We start from the raw sequence: 16,603 nt of genomic DNA, 5'->3' as shown, positions 1-16,603 counted from the left end.
GCCTGCTATGGCATATAATTAAACAATTTGAGACGTTTTGGTGCTTATTGTAGCAAACTTGGTCTTAAGTGCTCTCAGCTGAGTTCCTGGTTTGCCACAGACTTTCAGTCTGACCAAGAATAAACTGTTTAATCTCACTGTGCCAGACAGGAGTGTTGTGAGGATGCAGTGGTAGGTCTGCAGGAGGCACATATGGATATCATGGCCATAGGTATTGTATAAAATAGCACAACAGTTACAGCTTAGAACTGGCAGATATTTCACCAGGTGGAGTCTCCCAATCAGAGGAGAACATTTACCCACACCATGGGAAGAACTGCAGCTTGTGTGTGAAAGCTGTGGCAAGGTGTGCTTACAAAGTCATTATAGAAAATGAAGGAAACAGTTTTCTTGTGTGATGGCAGGTTCATACCAAAATCATAAACCAGAAAATGTGCATCTGCATTTTGGGTGGGTTGATGTTGGCCAGCTGCCCACCCAGCCATTCTCACTCCACTTCCTCAACAGGACAAAGGAGAAAGAGGAAAAAATCATGTGACTCAATATACAGACAGGGAAATGACTTAAAAATGATGTGGAATGGTGGGGCTGTGGCCAGTCCCTAAGAGCTTCATCCTCCTCACAGCCTTCCCTGCTCCCCACAGCCTCTCCCTCGTGGTGCAGGAGACTCCTCCTCCTCCCCCAACTCGGACCTGGGTGCTCACAGGGTCATTTCTCACACCTTTTTCCTCACTCCAAGCAGGTTTTGCCCTTTCTGAAATGTCCTTCCCTGGGCCACCCCCAGCCTGGTTGAGGTCTCAGCTGTGTCTCTGCTGGGGCCATTGGGACCAGCCTGGACCAGCCTTGGGATTCCTTCACAGAGCCTCCACAGCCCCCAGCAGCAGGGTATGGACACCCAGGGCAGGAGTGCATTGAGCAGGAGCTGGCACTGACCCTGCTCCCCAAGCCTCTGTTGGGGAGGTTCTGAGCAGTAAATCAGTACTCCATCATTTTGCTCACTAAACAGCCGTTCCATGTTCCTGTGGGAGCACTATATGGATTTTTTTTTTTCTCTATAGAAGCTATAGGGAATAAGGGAGCTCTGCTGATCAGGACTGTGAGTCACTGAATGATTGATTTAAGAGTACTTTGTCCTCAGGGGTTCTCTGATCTTAATTCTAAATGCTAATGGGTAGTAATGTGCTGTCTTAAGGAGTGAGGTACTGCCAACTTCACATCTCAGAAGAAATTCCAGGATCTTTGGAAAAACAGTGGTGCAGCCTCAGCCCAGGGAAAACTGAGCTTGTTAAAGGTCTAAGATTTATTAAGAAAATGCAGGTGATTGATAAAAGCATTTGTTTATCGTTGGTGACAAAATCAGAGCTGAGCCCCAAGTCTGCTGTGGTTCTCTAAACCTCATCCAAATCCAGTGACATGCTCTGTGTGGGGAGTCTGCACTTGAAGTCTTTGATAATCTGGCTGTACAGAGCAACTCATCTCAAACAGGAGTAAGAACCAAAGCCTGCAAGTCAGTTTTCTTGGAAGAGTGGAACATTCCCATTTGGGAATGCGACTGTCACAGCATCCTCAGCAGTGTGCTGGAGAGCAAGTTCACAGTGGTGATAAAGACAAGGAGATCAGAGGGGCCCATGCATGTATTCAGGGCAATGGATGGATACCCAGGGGACCATCAGGCATTTTGGGTTCAGTTCACCTCATAATTTACCGTTAGAAACTTCTCCAACTGAACACCCTTTGGATCTGAAACGCAGAAGAAAGAAATGAGCAATAGGAAGAGGGAGCAGAGCCTTTCCTTTGAGTATGGAAATTATTCTTCAAATGTCTTTGTTGACAGCTGGCGTGGCACAAAATAAACACAGGTCTATTTGCAATTAAGCAGGAATTAGCATAAACAGCAGCTGCTGTATTACCAGAAAGCACGTAACAATAAAGAATTTTTTTCTGCCTTCAGAAACAAAGGTAGGTAAAAAACCTGCATGAAATAATGAGTTAGTTAACCACCTGTTAAAGTTCTGAACACCAACAAAATGGAAGAGCTATTTGTTGATGACATAAGTATTTCTCTCAATCAAGCTTTCTAATTGAAACTGAACCTATCCTTATGATACATAAAATCCAACGCAGTATCAAAAATATCCTCTTGCTCAGCCCTCCTCTCTCCCAAATCAGGGGATTTCCTACACTTGCCTTTTCAGTTGCCTTCTTGCTGCATCTAGATAATAGTTTCAAATTTTTCTGAGGTGATCTGGATGTAATGTCTTACTCCTTCTCCAACTGTTTAGAATAGAAAGTCGAGTCAGGCCATGTAGTTGTATTTATGACCAGATCACATTCAGCAGGATAAGTTTATGGTCTTTTGTATCTATTTCTTTCCCTGGTAAAAGCTGGTTAGTAGCATACTCAACAGCATTGTCATATATTAATAAAAACTAATGATCCAACTCAGTGCAATGCAGAAACAAGAGAAGAAGCAATTTTAAGTGCATAATTTTAGATTGATGGTGCTTGAATTTATAGCTTAATCTGTCTCCCATGGGGGATGGCTTACCTGTCCAATTAACTTGCCAGTGTAAGTCGTGCACTCAGCCATCTGCAGGTTCTGTAGATCCACTTATCTAGATTTGCTTTGTACTTCAGCACTGTGATCCACATCTGGTGTGCATTTGTTTGGAACTGCAGCTATTTGTCTCTGGATTTTTCTGCAAATAGGATGTTTTTTTAAAACAAAAACACACTAAATAAAATAGAGTTTATATAGAGAGTTATATCTACAAAAAGTCAGTTTAACAAAAAGCCCAATACACAGTGGCTTGAAATCAGTGAGTTTTGGTTCAGAGTGGTCCTGTCAGACCTTGCTACTGCTTCTTACCAGATGATTCATTTTGTTTCATAAGTCAGTAAAATTAGTTGAGTAAAATATTACTTACACTCCATCAGAATCTGACTAAATAGACATCCAGTGCTTGGGGGGAGCGTGAAGGGCTGTGTTTATGGCCATGTAAAAAGTCAGTGGCAATACCAGGATGAGAGTTTGGGAATTTCTTCTTTAAGGTCCCACGTTCTTTTCGTTCTTTCCTCTCTCGCTATTTGTAAGTTTAAAAATGTGTTTCATTTTGGGTGGGTTTTCTTATATCAATAGGCAATTGTTTTTACTGGTAAAAGATTTTTGACAATATTTTGTGTGGGAAGAGTTGTGTGGCCTGTGTGGAATGTTTGTGAAGCAACACGTTTTTCATTTGATCACAGTTTCGTAGTATCTCTTCTGTTTCCACTGTCAGCTTCTGTTTTCAAGGTAACCATATTCCAAAAGTGTGGTATCATTTTCATGAGTGAAATACTTTGGAAGCTTTTGAAATAAAAAAAAAACATACGAAAATTTTCCACAGTAGAGTTCTTTAATGAGCAGAGAGCATCAGATCTCTTAATTTGCTTACACATTGGGCCAAATTTTCTTCAATACTAGTTATTAAAAACACATTTCTGTTTGGCTGTTGTTTTGTTTTGTGGTTTGTTTTTTTTTAAGAAGAAGAAGTTAAAAATCCTCAATTATTTACATTATAGGTGGAGACATCATCATCTCAGCCACAGAGATCATAGTAATTTTATTGATACCATTCACAGAGGTGTTTTTTTTTTCCCCACAGTTTTATTTTTTAATTTTTTTTGTCTCTGAAAACATTTCATCCACTATATATGTCTGCTAGTTATCTTTGTGTCTGAAAAAGTGTCTGGGCATATAATTCTGTATATATGCAGAAAGAGGCATAGAATCCTCATTCTATGTCTGCCTAATAAACTGAAAGGTGTGAAGTCCCAAAGCAGACCTCACTGTGGCCAAACACTATTTTATTTTAGGTGAGAACATTTTTCTCTCTCTCTCCTTACACTGATTTGGACTCTGATAGCACAGCACCTCAGCCCGTGAAGAGCTGTGTATAATCTCCATAGAGCTGCTCTTGGATGAAGTAGTTTGCATAGGAGCAAGAGTATCATCCTTTGGTCTCCTTGGCTTACCAGTGACAACAGCAATTGAACAAGATTTGATCAAATCTCAAGTCAGAATGGGGGACATTTGCCTCTTCTGTTCTTGTTTTTATATCAGGCAGATATCAATCTGATACCAGATTTGAGTTCAGACTGAAAATAGAAGAGTTAAGATCTTGCCAGATTAAAATTTTCTCACTATACAGGAGAGATAAAATATTCTAGGTAGGAAAATATGTCAAGGTGTGGGAAGGGTAGCAAGAGAACTCGATAAAACCTGAATTTACTAAAGATACTGAGTTTTCCTTTTGATTTTAGTAAGTCCAGCACATTACACTTGAATTTAATTCTTTAGTGGACTCCCTGAAAGATCTGATGTGATTCAGCATGGACAGGATTGACATCTGTTTTCCTGCCTCTGTTATGTGCCTAATTCTTTCTTCCCACGTAAGATTGGTGGGAGAATAATCACTTTGGTGATTTGTTGGGGTCAGAAATGACACTGCTACATAAGCAGATACAACACAGTAGGAATACCAATGTGATCTGTGTCTGGCCCCTGGTTTTCTCTTCAAAGAGAATCTTGTTCTCAGGTCTTTTCTTTGGTCTCTCTTTTCTTTTTTCTGCCCACCTTCTCCCCCACATTTGCAGGGCTCTATATCAAACAATAACAACCTTGTGCTTTTGGATCTCGGGCAGCTGAGCTCCTCTGCCCACCCATTTACCTGTCCTTCACTCCTGCACTAGAAGAGGAAAATCAAATTTTTTTCTCACATCAATTTACTTGCAATTTCATCTCCTCAACAAATTCCCCCAAATTCCACAGCCTGTCATTTTGTATTTTTGGATCTGTTCATGACTTCGTATATGACTCTGTGTATGACTTTGGATAAGTTTGTTGACAGCTTTGTGCCTCAATTTACTTTTCAATAGCAAACAATGTTATTTATTGCCGTTCTTGGACATTTGCTGAACTGCCATTAGGAAATGCCCACATAGAGCCCATTGCTGGTTTTAAAAGGTCTAAAGTCCTTCCTGCTGAGCTGGAGATTTATTCCTGACTGCCAGTGGAAATAAGGGAATTCTCCCCTCTTGCTGCATCTCAAGGACCTTGAGTTCCTTATTAGCACAGGAAAAATCCACAGCAAACCCCCAAACTGAACCCCAGTGTCTTGAATCTCAGTGCATTAACAGACTGTAGCCTCTCCCTTCTCCACTTCTGTTTATTTTTGCCTTGAAATGGATTTGATTTTCAATGAGTTGCTCATTTGAGTACATCTTCATGCTGTGATCTTCCCCATGCCAGCACTTCCTTACCCCTTCAGAGCTCAGCAAGGACAGGGACTGGCAAAGGCACAGCAGAGCAGGCACGAGTCACTCACTTCGCTCACGTTTTGGCTTTTCTTGATCTTTTGTGCTTTCCCTTCCACTCTGCCAATCATTCAGTAAGGGGTTTTTATTCTACTGTCTGGTCTTCCTCCAGTGAATGACTTCACTATCTGATGGGGTCCTAGTAATTCACTGCTTTCTTATTTTAATGAAAAACCCCAATTCTCTTGACATCAGGCCTCTCAGAGCTGGGAGCGTGCAAACCCCTTCTCATCTGCTTGTTCTCTGAAACCCACATTCCACAGGGATCCTGCACTCTATTATTCTTCCCCCTCTGCCTCTGGTGCTGCAGCCAGTCTTGAAAGGAAGCCACTTGAAAAGGGAGAGAAGCAGCAACATGGCTTGTGAATTCCCAGCACACTGCTTTGCCCTGAAGGATATATTAAACAATAAGCACTTTTTAAACAAAGAGCTCTGGTAACCTCACCATAGGCACTGACTCCGCTGATATATTATTAATTTTAGGCACTAGCTTCAAATTAGCTGACTTAAACACCACTTATCTGCTTTTGGTCATCAGAAAGATATTACCTCTTGCTGATATGCTCCTTTCCTTTCTTATCTGGCTGTTGAAGGAGTGTAAACTTGGGTTTCCCTAAGTGACAGTAGCCCAACATTCAGCATAGGGAACAATCTCTCTCCTTAAAGCCCACAAATCATGAGAAGAATAAATATTATCTTAAATTAAAAGTTATTAAATATCAAGAGTCACATTTCTGGTAAACAAATATACGTATTTCCTTTCTCACACTAAACATGTAGATAAGCTACTGAGTCTTAAACTTTCCTCAGACTCTTACACAGAACTGCTGTGTCTGTTTAGACTTTTATTTATATTTATTGTCCAAAGGCAGTAAATATTCATCATTTGAGACCATGCTAAACTACTGCTTTTCCAAAAGGTCTTCTGGATCATAACGCTGATGTTACTATGAGACATAAAATACTCATTATTTAAAATATAAATTACAAACATACTTCTAGCAGGATGAATGGGTCTCAAGGAAACAGGCTGTATTTCAGGGCACTTTTAGTTGTTCTGGATTTGGGGAAGACAGACCAAGGCCCTTTCCTGACTCTGTGTGTCAACTACAAAAAATTCCTACAGCTGTGCCACTGGAGCCACGTTGAAAATTATAACCCTGCCTGTTACATTGTTGTGTCTTTATTTTACCCATTAAGTGGAATGTAAATGATTTCCTTCCTTTGATGTGTTGATAAATATACCATTAGGCATCCAACCTGTGTCTGAATTTCCTCTCTGTTGGGGTTTCAGAGGCTTCCTTCATGCTGCAGGGCTGTTGCTAGCCCAGGGTTCCCTGTTCCTCTGCAGCCTGGAATTGCAATTTCTCCCACTGTGACAGGAGGAATGTCACCACTCCCCCATGCTCCTGGGCAATAGGCACAGTCTGAGCTCTTGGTGGGGTTATGCTGCAGTTCCCATGAGGATGGGAATGGCTGTGCAGGCAGGATTGAGGAAGAGCTGTGCAGACTATGGAACCAAACTTTCCAAGTGCTCAGTTGTGTCCCAGGTCTAGCTTCAGCCTTAGATGTTGGTGCTTCACTGCAGTCACTGAACTCCTATCTTTGCAAGCTGAATAGGCTCTGAAGTTTCACATTTACAGTGTGTTAATTATCTTAATCATATTATAGTATAGAAGAAACTTCAGTGAAGAAAATAAAACCACACTGCTCTTGTTGGGCAAACTTTATTTCCTTTAATATTCTGTGTTTGTGTCTTATTGCCTGGACCTCTCCCACTAATAAGCTTTTAATGACTGTTCCCACTGATATCAGAGCAGCTGATTTGTTTGCATGCTGTCTTTGTTTCCTGCAATAAAATCAATTAAGCTCCTTGTCTCTCTGACCCCATCTTATATTAAGGCTTAGCACAGCAATTAGGAGCACATTATGGTCTTCATTCTTTTATAATTTTAGTTCTACAGACATTGCAGCAAGTCAGGTGTCAGTGCAAAGATTAACTGGAATGCAACACGACGTAGTCTGTGCATTAAAAGTCTGCAGTGATTTAATTGTTATACTTACACGCTTCACTTTTGCAAAAAAGCGATTTAATGAGCCCGTGACACCTTTCAACAGCCTTCTTGAGGGGTTTTTTTTTGGTGAGTATTCCAATGGACAAAGTGATAAATTTGTGGCAGGCAATTTTGAAGATTTTCACAGACTTAAAATATTGAGCTGTTGGAAAGATGCTTCTAGAACACGACATAGTATTTCGACAAGCAACAAAACTTCTGTTGCTTGTTGAGATATTTTGTTTCCAAATTAACTTAGAGAAAGTTGAAGATTTCAAAATTAAGTTTTTCAAGTATGAGCTTTTGCTGAAAGATAGGAGTTTTTTTCTGTCAAAACTGCTTCAACTTATTTTTGACCAGCTGTAGAGAAACTGTTCTTCAGTTACCATAGCTAATGGCATGATCACTTCATTGCTGTACAGAAAATCACCACTCTTCTTCACCTTCTTTTTTAAAATTGCATTTAACTTTAAGTTATGGGACCAAATTTAGGTTATGGGTCCTAACTGATCAGCTTCTGCAATCTCTTGCTGCTAATTGGCTAAATGTCAGATGATAAAGGGAATTTATCAGTTGCCAGCATTTCACAGGAGACACTTTGTACTGGATATTTCCTTTTCTCATCAAATGCAGCATATGTGGTTCTTCTCTAATAAGTCATAAGAACAACCAGAAGAAAAAGGGTAAAGGAGCATCTGAATTTAGTTTGTTCACTTGCATTACAGTAAAGTGGTCCTATCCTACAACTATCAAGATTTAATTAAAAAATGAAAAGAACGGAACCAAATTGAACTGCAAACTTGGTCATGTTATCATCAATTCTGGCTTGGCAGTTTCTAGAATACTGAATAAATTGCTGTACTTGCTGTGATAGCCTCTGTTGAAAACCTTGGTGACATTTCACTTTGAAAATGGAATTCATTGTTCCCCCCAAACGTGGTGTTCGCAGAGTCAGATTTCCCTTTCATGTCCATAAGCAAAATTTTCAAAGAATTTTTTTTAATAATTGGACAGAGCTGTTCACAGGACTTAATTCTCTTCAGAGAACTCTGGCTTTGTTCCTGGGTGGAATGTGACTTGGAAAAATGAACAGTGGAGCCTCTGGGTTGCAGACACGTCCTGCCTCCCTTCCTGTGAGAACCCTGAAGGGTGGGTTTGAGTTGTTGCAGTTCCCTGTGGTGAAGGACAGCACATCCCTCAAACCACACAGGGACTGTGCCCAGGACAGAATCGTGATCTAGAGTCAAGTGGTCCCACCTTTGCCTCTGCCAGGGCTGCCTCCCTTCACTGCACGGGTCTGACACAGCCCATCCCTCCTGCTGTGCCTCCTGAACCAGGCAGGTCATCACCATGACAAAGGGGTGGCAATGGGACACCAGTGATCATTGCTCCCTCACTTCCCAGCCCCTGCTTTCCAACACAAGGAGACCAGTGATCCCAAATCTGGCCCCAGTGTAGGAAGAGATGGCAGCAGAATGGGGACATATCTGATAAATGTGGGGGAAGGACTGTAAAATACTGTATAAATACAGGGCTGTGTTCCTCTTCCAGGCTGAAACATGAAGATTCTTGTCTTTCAAAGGCAAAAAGTCAATTGTGCAAATGCCATCTGAGACTGACAGCTGTGCTTCTGCACACCAGGCTTTTCCAGTTTGGATTAGGGAGTATTTACCACACAGCCTGGTCTTAAAGTATTTGCGAAACAGAGAGTGACAACAAACCTCCAAAGTGTCTGGATCTCTAGTATTTGTAGAAATGATGCTGGATTTTAATCAAGAGCAAGCAGAGATGGACATGAAGCCTCTTATCTGAATCCTGAACTGCTCATGGGAGACTGTGAAAATAAGGCATCTATGGGAAATAATTTGATTAAATCTTTCCTAAGTCAGTACTTTGCTTGATTAGTGTCTTCTGCCCAGAACCTTTGTGAAAGGAGCCGGGTGCATAGGTGACAGGAACACACTTTACTGCAGTATCACCAGCATTGTAATTTGTCTAAATGTTGTATTGACTGGTCTAGTCACTGGTATCTGGGATGCAGTTTACAACACTGCAGAGCTTTTCTGTTTGGGTGGGAAACATTTAAAGTAGAGAAAGAAATGTGTTTTCTGACCAAGTTTTCTGCTTTCAAGTGCTTTTGTAGCTGATTTTATCAGAGAAGTGCAGCCTGGTCTCAGGTTGGGGACTTGAGTAAGACAGCTGCCTGCCTCTCAAACACTTGCACAGAGTCAAGTTCTCATTATTTCTAGACAGGTACCTGAAAAGCCTTCTTGCTTAGGCTCTGACACAAGCTCTAATTATGAGGTGGAGCAAAGAAACAACCCAGTGTTTTAAAGAGAAATTGAGTTGTGATTATTCTATTGATGTTAAGACTTGCTTTGATACAATAGCATCCCACATTACAGCTACTAAAATTCTTACAGGGCCTTACAGTCTCCTAAGCAACTGCACTCTGCCATCAGGAAGAGATTATCTGCTCTGGAGAGGTTCAGAAAGAGCCTTTGTCTCTGCTGGAGGCTACAGTAGCTGAAAAGAGAGCAAAGGAAATTAGTATATATTGTTAATAATATTCAGTATAGAAAATCTAGTGATGGTAAATGTCTGAAAATTGAAAACATAGAAAAAGAAAGTAATTTTGTGGCTGCAACAAAAGTGTTACTTTAACATTGGTAGGCTTGGCCATACAGCTGGGAAAAAATAGTTTATTACTTGCAACATCAAGGATATCTCAATAGTTCATAGTGTTCAAGAACCAGTGGAGCAATGTTCAGAAGATCCTGCTATGACAGTAGAAAAGAGCTAATGGAATGACCTTTAATTCTTTTTGCATCCTCCCATGATGTTCAAATCCTTCTTATTCTTCCATAGGTGATGACACTGTTGACATAAATGGGACTTTCTTGCCAAATTCCACCTACAGTAAACCTTTTCTTGTCTTATTTATTCTGTGTATTTCTGCCTTCCCACCCCCACTCACATCACCAGGCCATCAAAGAAATTAGATCACTCGTCATTCACACCTTTTTACACAGGGCTTCTCTATACATTATAAATCTTTTTGTTTTCCTTAATTAACCATAAATGTTTTAAGTCTGATTATTTTTGAAGTCCCTCGAAATGAAGTGACAACCGTGACTGTGCTATTCTGAATTCTGATCATTATATTTCTCTAAAAATAAAAGCTCAATATGAGATTCATTTAGAATTGTGCACCTGGGGAACCTCTGATTACTGCCTGAGGTATTCAAGGCTATTAAAATATTCATGGTGCACCGAGGGAGAACTTCAGCTCCTCCAGGACTGGAGAGCAGTGAGAATGCTCACTGCTGCCATGGCACAGACCTGGCTTACTTGGGAGGGCAGGGAGACAGATCCAAAATCAAGAAGTCCCTTCATGAGGCATTTCAGGTTGTGAACTCTGCCTTCTCATGGGAAAGAAAGGATTTGGCCCTCAGAGCAGCTCTAGCAAGCAGGCAGGGGCTGGTTTAGTTAAGATGCTTTTGGTAATGCAGGAGCTTCTACCTGTGCTGTAATTTGTGGGTTTGGGTTCACTATGAACCCCATCATCACAGCGCTAAAGGAAATTTGATTTCCCACAGGATTTTTTTGCCAGTCTCTTCGGAGCTCTCGGTTTGGAAGGATTGCTGCAAATCCACTGACAGTGTTGTCCATTCCATGAAAATGCCAATTTCTCTTTGTGCCTCGAAGCACTTGGCTTTTCAGTTGTCCTTCTCTCTGATCCAGTAGCAGTATGAAGCCAGGAGGATCAGCACCACTTTTTATATACACTTGCTGCAGGTGGGAGGTAGGGCAATAAATAAATATTTGTTGTCTTGTTTTCAGTAAGACTAAACCAAGTTGATATACTGAAATAGCTGCCCTGATGTAACTGTGGCTGCAAAAAGGCAAGAATACATGTTGGGAGGAGGTGCAGAGAATTGGTCCAGAGGAAAAATAAAACTGTCCAGAGGAAACCCAGGCATTCAGAGGGGAACTGTGGGTTGTACACTTTGTGCATCTGCCAGACACTGAAGTTAATTCAAGTTCTCACTATACTGGAGTCTTGTTTGGCAGAAGTTTTTTTGGCTTCAGTTAAGTTAATACACAGTGTTTAGTATTTGGCCCCATATAACTCAAGCTCTCTCAGTGCAACTTAAAAACTCAAGGAAGTCAGAGGTGTTGCCATTTTCACACATTGAACCGTAACAGTGATGAAAAAATAATTATTTATTAAAGCCCCTTTTCCTTCCCTTATTTCGGCGCTGGAGAGAGCAAGAAAAACTATTAAAACGCAATAAAGTTCAAGCAGAAAAATAAACTAAAGAGCTGAAACATAATTATCTCTTCCTGCAAATGGTGCACGAGCAGCATGTAAAGCTACCAAACAAATGATACGAGTAATTTGATGGTGTATTAGGACACTGAGGAAATTTAGATACAGGACCAAATTACACCCGGATGAAATCCCACCGACATTATTGAAGTCGAACTCAAAAAGAGTTTGTCATGTGTACAGTCCTAACGTTGTGTAGATTTTAGCCTGTAATTTTTAACCTGCCTTAATTAAATATTAGCAGCGTGTGTGCGTTGTACTTCAAGCCTAACAAATCTGAATTTTGAAAAGCTTTTGCTTAAAATGGCTTTTCATACACACACACAAGCAAACAAGCCCATAGTTCTTGGCTAATTACCACTGATGTTGGCTAACCTTGCTGCTGCTGTTGGTAGGAGAATAATTGTCTCAGAGGCTTCCATCATTTCTCTGAAAATGTCTTTTTCTTTCCACTGACTGCTCACCTTTTCAGCCTAAATATTTATTGGTTTCCCTATTGTGGTGATTTATTTCTATTTGTTTTTAATTTCCTTGTGCAGTGTTTCAAATGGTACCACAAGCTATGAGTGGATTGGTGTTAAATTACGTAGAGGTGCCACATTGCTCCTGAATGCGAGTTTTTGATGAGGTTATTAAAACTTTGACAATACAAATTACCATAGCAACAAAAAGCATAAATTCACAGCCTATTCCAACCTCTGGAGTATGAAAATATTTTAGAGCACTCAAACACTTTGCAGCATAGCACAGCTCATGTGCCTTGGCTCGCACTCTGTCATTATGTCCTAAAATATATCAGTATTCACTGGTCCTCGATCTCTCAAACAGGCAAGAAGTCGTGACTTTGTTCTTTTTTTTTTTTATTTTATTTTTTTTTTTATGTAAAGCATTTAATCCAGCTCCATTCCTTGCTGGTGACTTTCTGTGTGACCTTCAGGAGATGATTTGAGCATCTCACTTAGACAAAGAAAGAAAGAAACAAATCTGTGAGCAGGATTGTCTCTGCTGATGACAGTGGAGTGGAGCTGTGGGTTTGGGTACCATCAAAGGGCTCAGACAATAACTTCTAATTTTTGTTTTAGTGTTTTAAGAACTCTGGTTTTGGAAATGGCTCTACTGTGCAAGGTGCTGTAAAAATGATGTCAATCCTTACTTTATAAGAAGGTATTAGTAAACAGGTCTCAAAACAGTTCTGGAACCCAGGAACTTTTACTTTACAGTAATGGTAAAGTTGAAGGTAGAACTGGGATTAGGAGAACTGCTTCCATTTTCCCCCAACACATTTCCTAGCAGTTATTTTACTCCTAATCAGCATTTGGTGATTAGAGATAATTCCACTGGCACCTGTCCTTTTATGTGCTGTGATGTGAAGACTGAGGCTAAAATGCCATCTCTTCTCTATGTGTTCAGATTGACCTTGGCATATATTTAAAATTATTGTGTAGTTCTGAGTGGTTTGGTTGGGCAAGACAATGTATGTGTCTGTAGGAGGCAGAGAGAGCAAAGAACACGAGTTCTTGGGGGTTTCAATGTCTTTCTGGTTATTGATGCAAGTAATTTCCCTGAAGTCAATAGTACAGTCATAGAAGCAAGAAGAAGTGATTTAGATTAAATTCTTATAAGAAGAGGAAAGCAGTGGCCATTATTTCATGCCTTTGTGCTCTCTAGGTCAGTGTTGTGTTCCAAGGTTTATGGGGACATTCGGTGGTGACTATATGGTCTATTAAGGTAACCCCACTGCTTCTGTCTAATGCTTCTGTTGTGGAATCACACTGCACCCAGGGAATTTAATCTGGAAATATGTCCCTATTTCCCCAAGACCTCTCTCTCTACACTGATGTTTATTACTACAGCCTGTATAATATGCTTGGCAACTGATGCTTCCATTAAAACACTGTATACTTAACTCTGCAAGTGTTTGAGTACTCAGCTCTACCATCCAGGTTTCCTGCCTCCTGTAGATGAACAGTGTCCCTTTTCCAGACAAGGACAGTGAAAATACCAGCAGGTTTGATCACTGGCTAAAGTGGACACTGCATTTATACTTTATGGTTTGATTTAGTGCTGCAAACAGGAATGTATTAGGATTCTGCTGGTTCAATCATGAACAAGAAAATAAGAATCGGGTTTCAACAGCCAAGTAGATTATTTAGAACCTGCATAATCTGTTTTTATCTCTCCGAATCTAACTATAGAGCACATAATCAGATTTATTTTATGGAAAGAAAGTGCTAATTTTAAACATTTTATACCATTTAAAAATTTAAGTAGTTTCAAACTGTTTATTGCTTTATTAATAGACTGTAATTCAACTTGGGAACAAACAACATTCCTAATCTGCAGAGCAATAACATGGAAGATTCTGCTTTACAGCTCATTTGCTTTATTCCTGTGTCTAAATATCAGCAAATAACAGAACAAGTCTCCACTTGTTGCAGGCTGAAGGAAAAACTTCCTGACACAGAGGATCTACATGTAGTCAGAATGGGTGATGTGTTTTACATTTATAATAGTTTAAAAACTTTCCAATTCCTATTTTCTCATCACTTTCAGTGCAAAATTGGTACAATTTTACCATGTAAATAAGTTACTCTTATCATAGCTGGAGTTCAACCACAAGATATTCTGTTCAATCAGTAGTAGAGGATCAAACTTGCTCTTTCTTTTGATTTCCTCTGTAAGTGTACAAGCAGTGCCATCTTCCATTTCTTTCTCTGGCATTGGCTTGCAGAAACCAGCAGGAACATAACCTCCTCTGCAGTTTTTAAAAAAAAGTGAGTTTTTAGCCAAAAATCCAGTTGTCATATTAGCAACCTTAAAAAACCAGTTCTGTTTGTGCCAGACTTGTCATAAACAGTGATGAAAATGCATGAAATGCTGTATTATTTCTTCTCCTGTGTCAAAGAACTGAAACATTACCCTACCAAAGCAACCAAAATTCTGCACTAAGGGCTTCCAGAGAACTGAAATGTACTCTGCAGTGGTTGTAAGGAAGGGAAGGTAGGGTATATAAAACCAAAACTAGGATTTTTTTTCTTTTAAGAAGTGTGGGAGAAACTTGAGAAACTACAGCCCAGCAAGTCTGACTTTTCTCCTGGACAAAATGGTAGAAAAGTGTAGTAAACAGAGTTGATAGACACCTAGATAAATATGCTGGAGAAAAGACAACATTGTTTTTGTAGAGGAAAGTCATATTTCACAAATCCATTAGAGTTTTCTGATGGAATCAATAAATATGTGAAGGGTGATCTGGTTTGTGCTGCGTTAGATGGATTTGCAAAAAACTTCCAAGTGAGATTCATCATCAAAACTTTTAAAAGTAGCTGAGCTGTCATGGGCTAAGGGGAAGGCACTTTCTGTGGGCTAACTGCTTTAAGAAATAGGAAACAAAGGGGTTTTTTTAATCCCTGTTCCTGTTTTAGTGTCATATCCATACTTTGAGCAGTGCTGGAGCAGGTAACTTCCTTAGATTCCTCCCGTCCTAAACCACCCTGAGATTGTGTGGCTAAGGAAGCTTGCAAAGGGAAGCAGAGCTGGGCAGGGTTGCATCACTGGTGCCAGAGCAGGACTTGGGACACCAGCCTATCATCCCTTCTTAAGAATAAAATGCTTGTTCTGATTCAAACTTAAAAAATATATATATATACACTACATATATAAAAATATATATATATATAAATATACATCTAAATGCATTGGTTTTTCCTTTCGAAGTCTGTCAATGTGTAGAATAACTGAGTGGGCTGCAGGCTGGAAAAGCTTTCAAAGTGAAGAAATTGGTGTTCAGCCTCTGAAGTTAATGTCACATGTGGATACTGGATGTGGATACTGGAAAGAGCTGCTGGTCCCACCGATGATCTCGTTTTCATGCTGGTGCAAGGAACGAAATGATCATAAATTTGGAACCAACTTCATGGGATTTGAATTTAACCCCCATTCAGACGATAAAGGTGACCCTCTAGGGGAGTTTTCTCTTTATTTTCATTTGGATAAGAACACTCAGAAAAGGTTTGTCCAAGGGCCTGTGCTGTGGGGAAAGGTGGCAGCTGAGTAAAGGGATCATCGGAGTGAGACCTGACGGTGCAAACAGAGGTTAAAAGGAGTATGATGGGACCAGATCTGAGAGGAGAATCATTTCAGAGAATTATTTGACATCACAAAGCACTTTATTTTCTTTCCCCCACAGTAAACTTCAATGCTCTTAATGGCAGAAAATGAGATCCAGCAGGTGTAAACTGCAGCAGTTAAATATTCATGAGTGAAAGTAAAAGCAGGAACTGAATTTAAGTCCGGGGTCAGTACAGGGTAAGATTCTTCAGGGCACTGAAGTAAGATAGCTGTCAGACTGCAGTGCAGACAGTGATGAAAGGACAGCTTGAAAGAAAATGGTAATGGCCAAAGTCAGCTTATAGATAAAACTATGAGGAAGAGACAGATTGAAAAATGTTTTCTCACTGTGGCTGAACCATTTCTAGGGATGTGAAATTCTTTGCCAGAGAATTCAAAAGAAGCACAGGAGTAAAATTCCAATGAGATATGAAGACATGGAGGGGCTGACTTCTGACCTTCTGCACATTTCCTGAGATCATTTCCTTGGTCACTGTTGATAAACCTGCAACCTTTCTTGCAAGTAAATGTCCCGAATCAGAAAAACTAATAAAAATTCTGAGGGGTGGTTCTTCTCCCTGATTTTCATCTAGGGAATGTCACTAGGAGAGGAAAGCAATCCTGAAAATGATAGAATACTGAGATGAAACATTTAAAGTAAGAAAAATAAGCTGGAGAATTTAAACTGAGACCTGGCTCTGTGGTATGATTTGAAGAAACAATTTTTTTCCTGATAACAAAGCAGGACTGATTC

The 16,603-nt window shown here is 40.1% G+C and overlaps 1 long non-coding RNA gene across 2 annotated transcripts in view; it reads left to right on the top strand.

The window, feature by feature from the left end:
- Positions 1–16,603, top strand: part of LOC127470196 (uncharacterized) — a 122,126-nt gene that overhangs the window by 85,718 nt on the left and 19,805 nt on the right. The window lies entirely within an intron of this gene.

Source organism: Manacus candei, unplaced genomic scaffold (genome assembly GCF_025592945.1).
Source record: "Manacus candei isolate 608988 ecotype Guabito, Panama unplaced genomic scaffold, ASM2559294v1 h1tg000020l, whole genome shotgun sequence".
Taxonomy (NCBI): domain Eukaryota; kingdom Metazoa; phylum Chordata; class Aves; order Passeriformes; family Pipridae; genus Manacus; species Manacus candei.
This window is presented reverse-complemented; position numbering and strand designations above follow the sequence as displayed.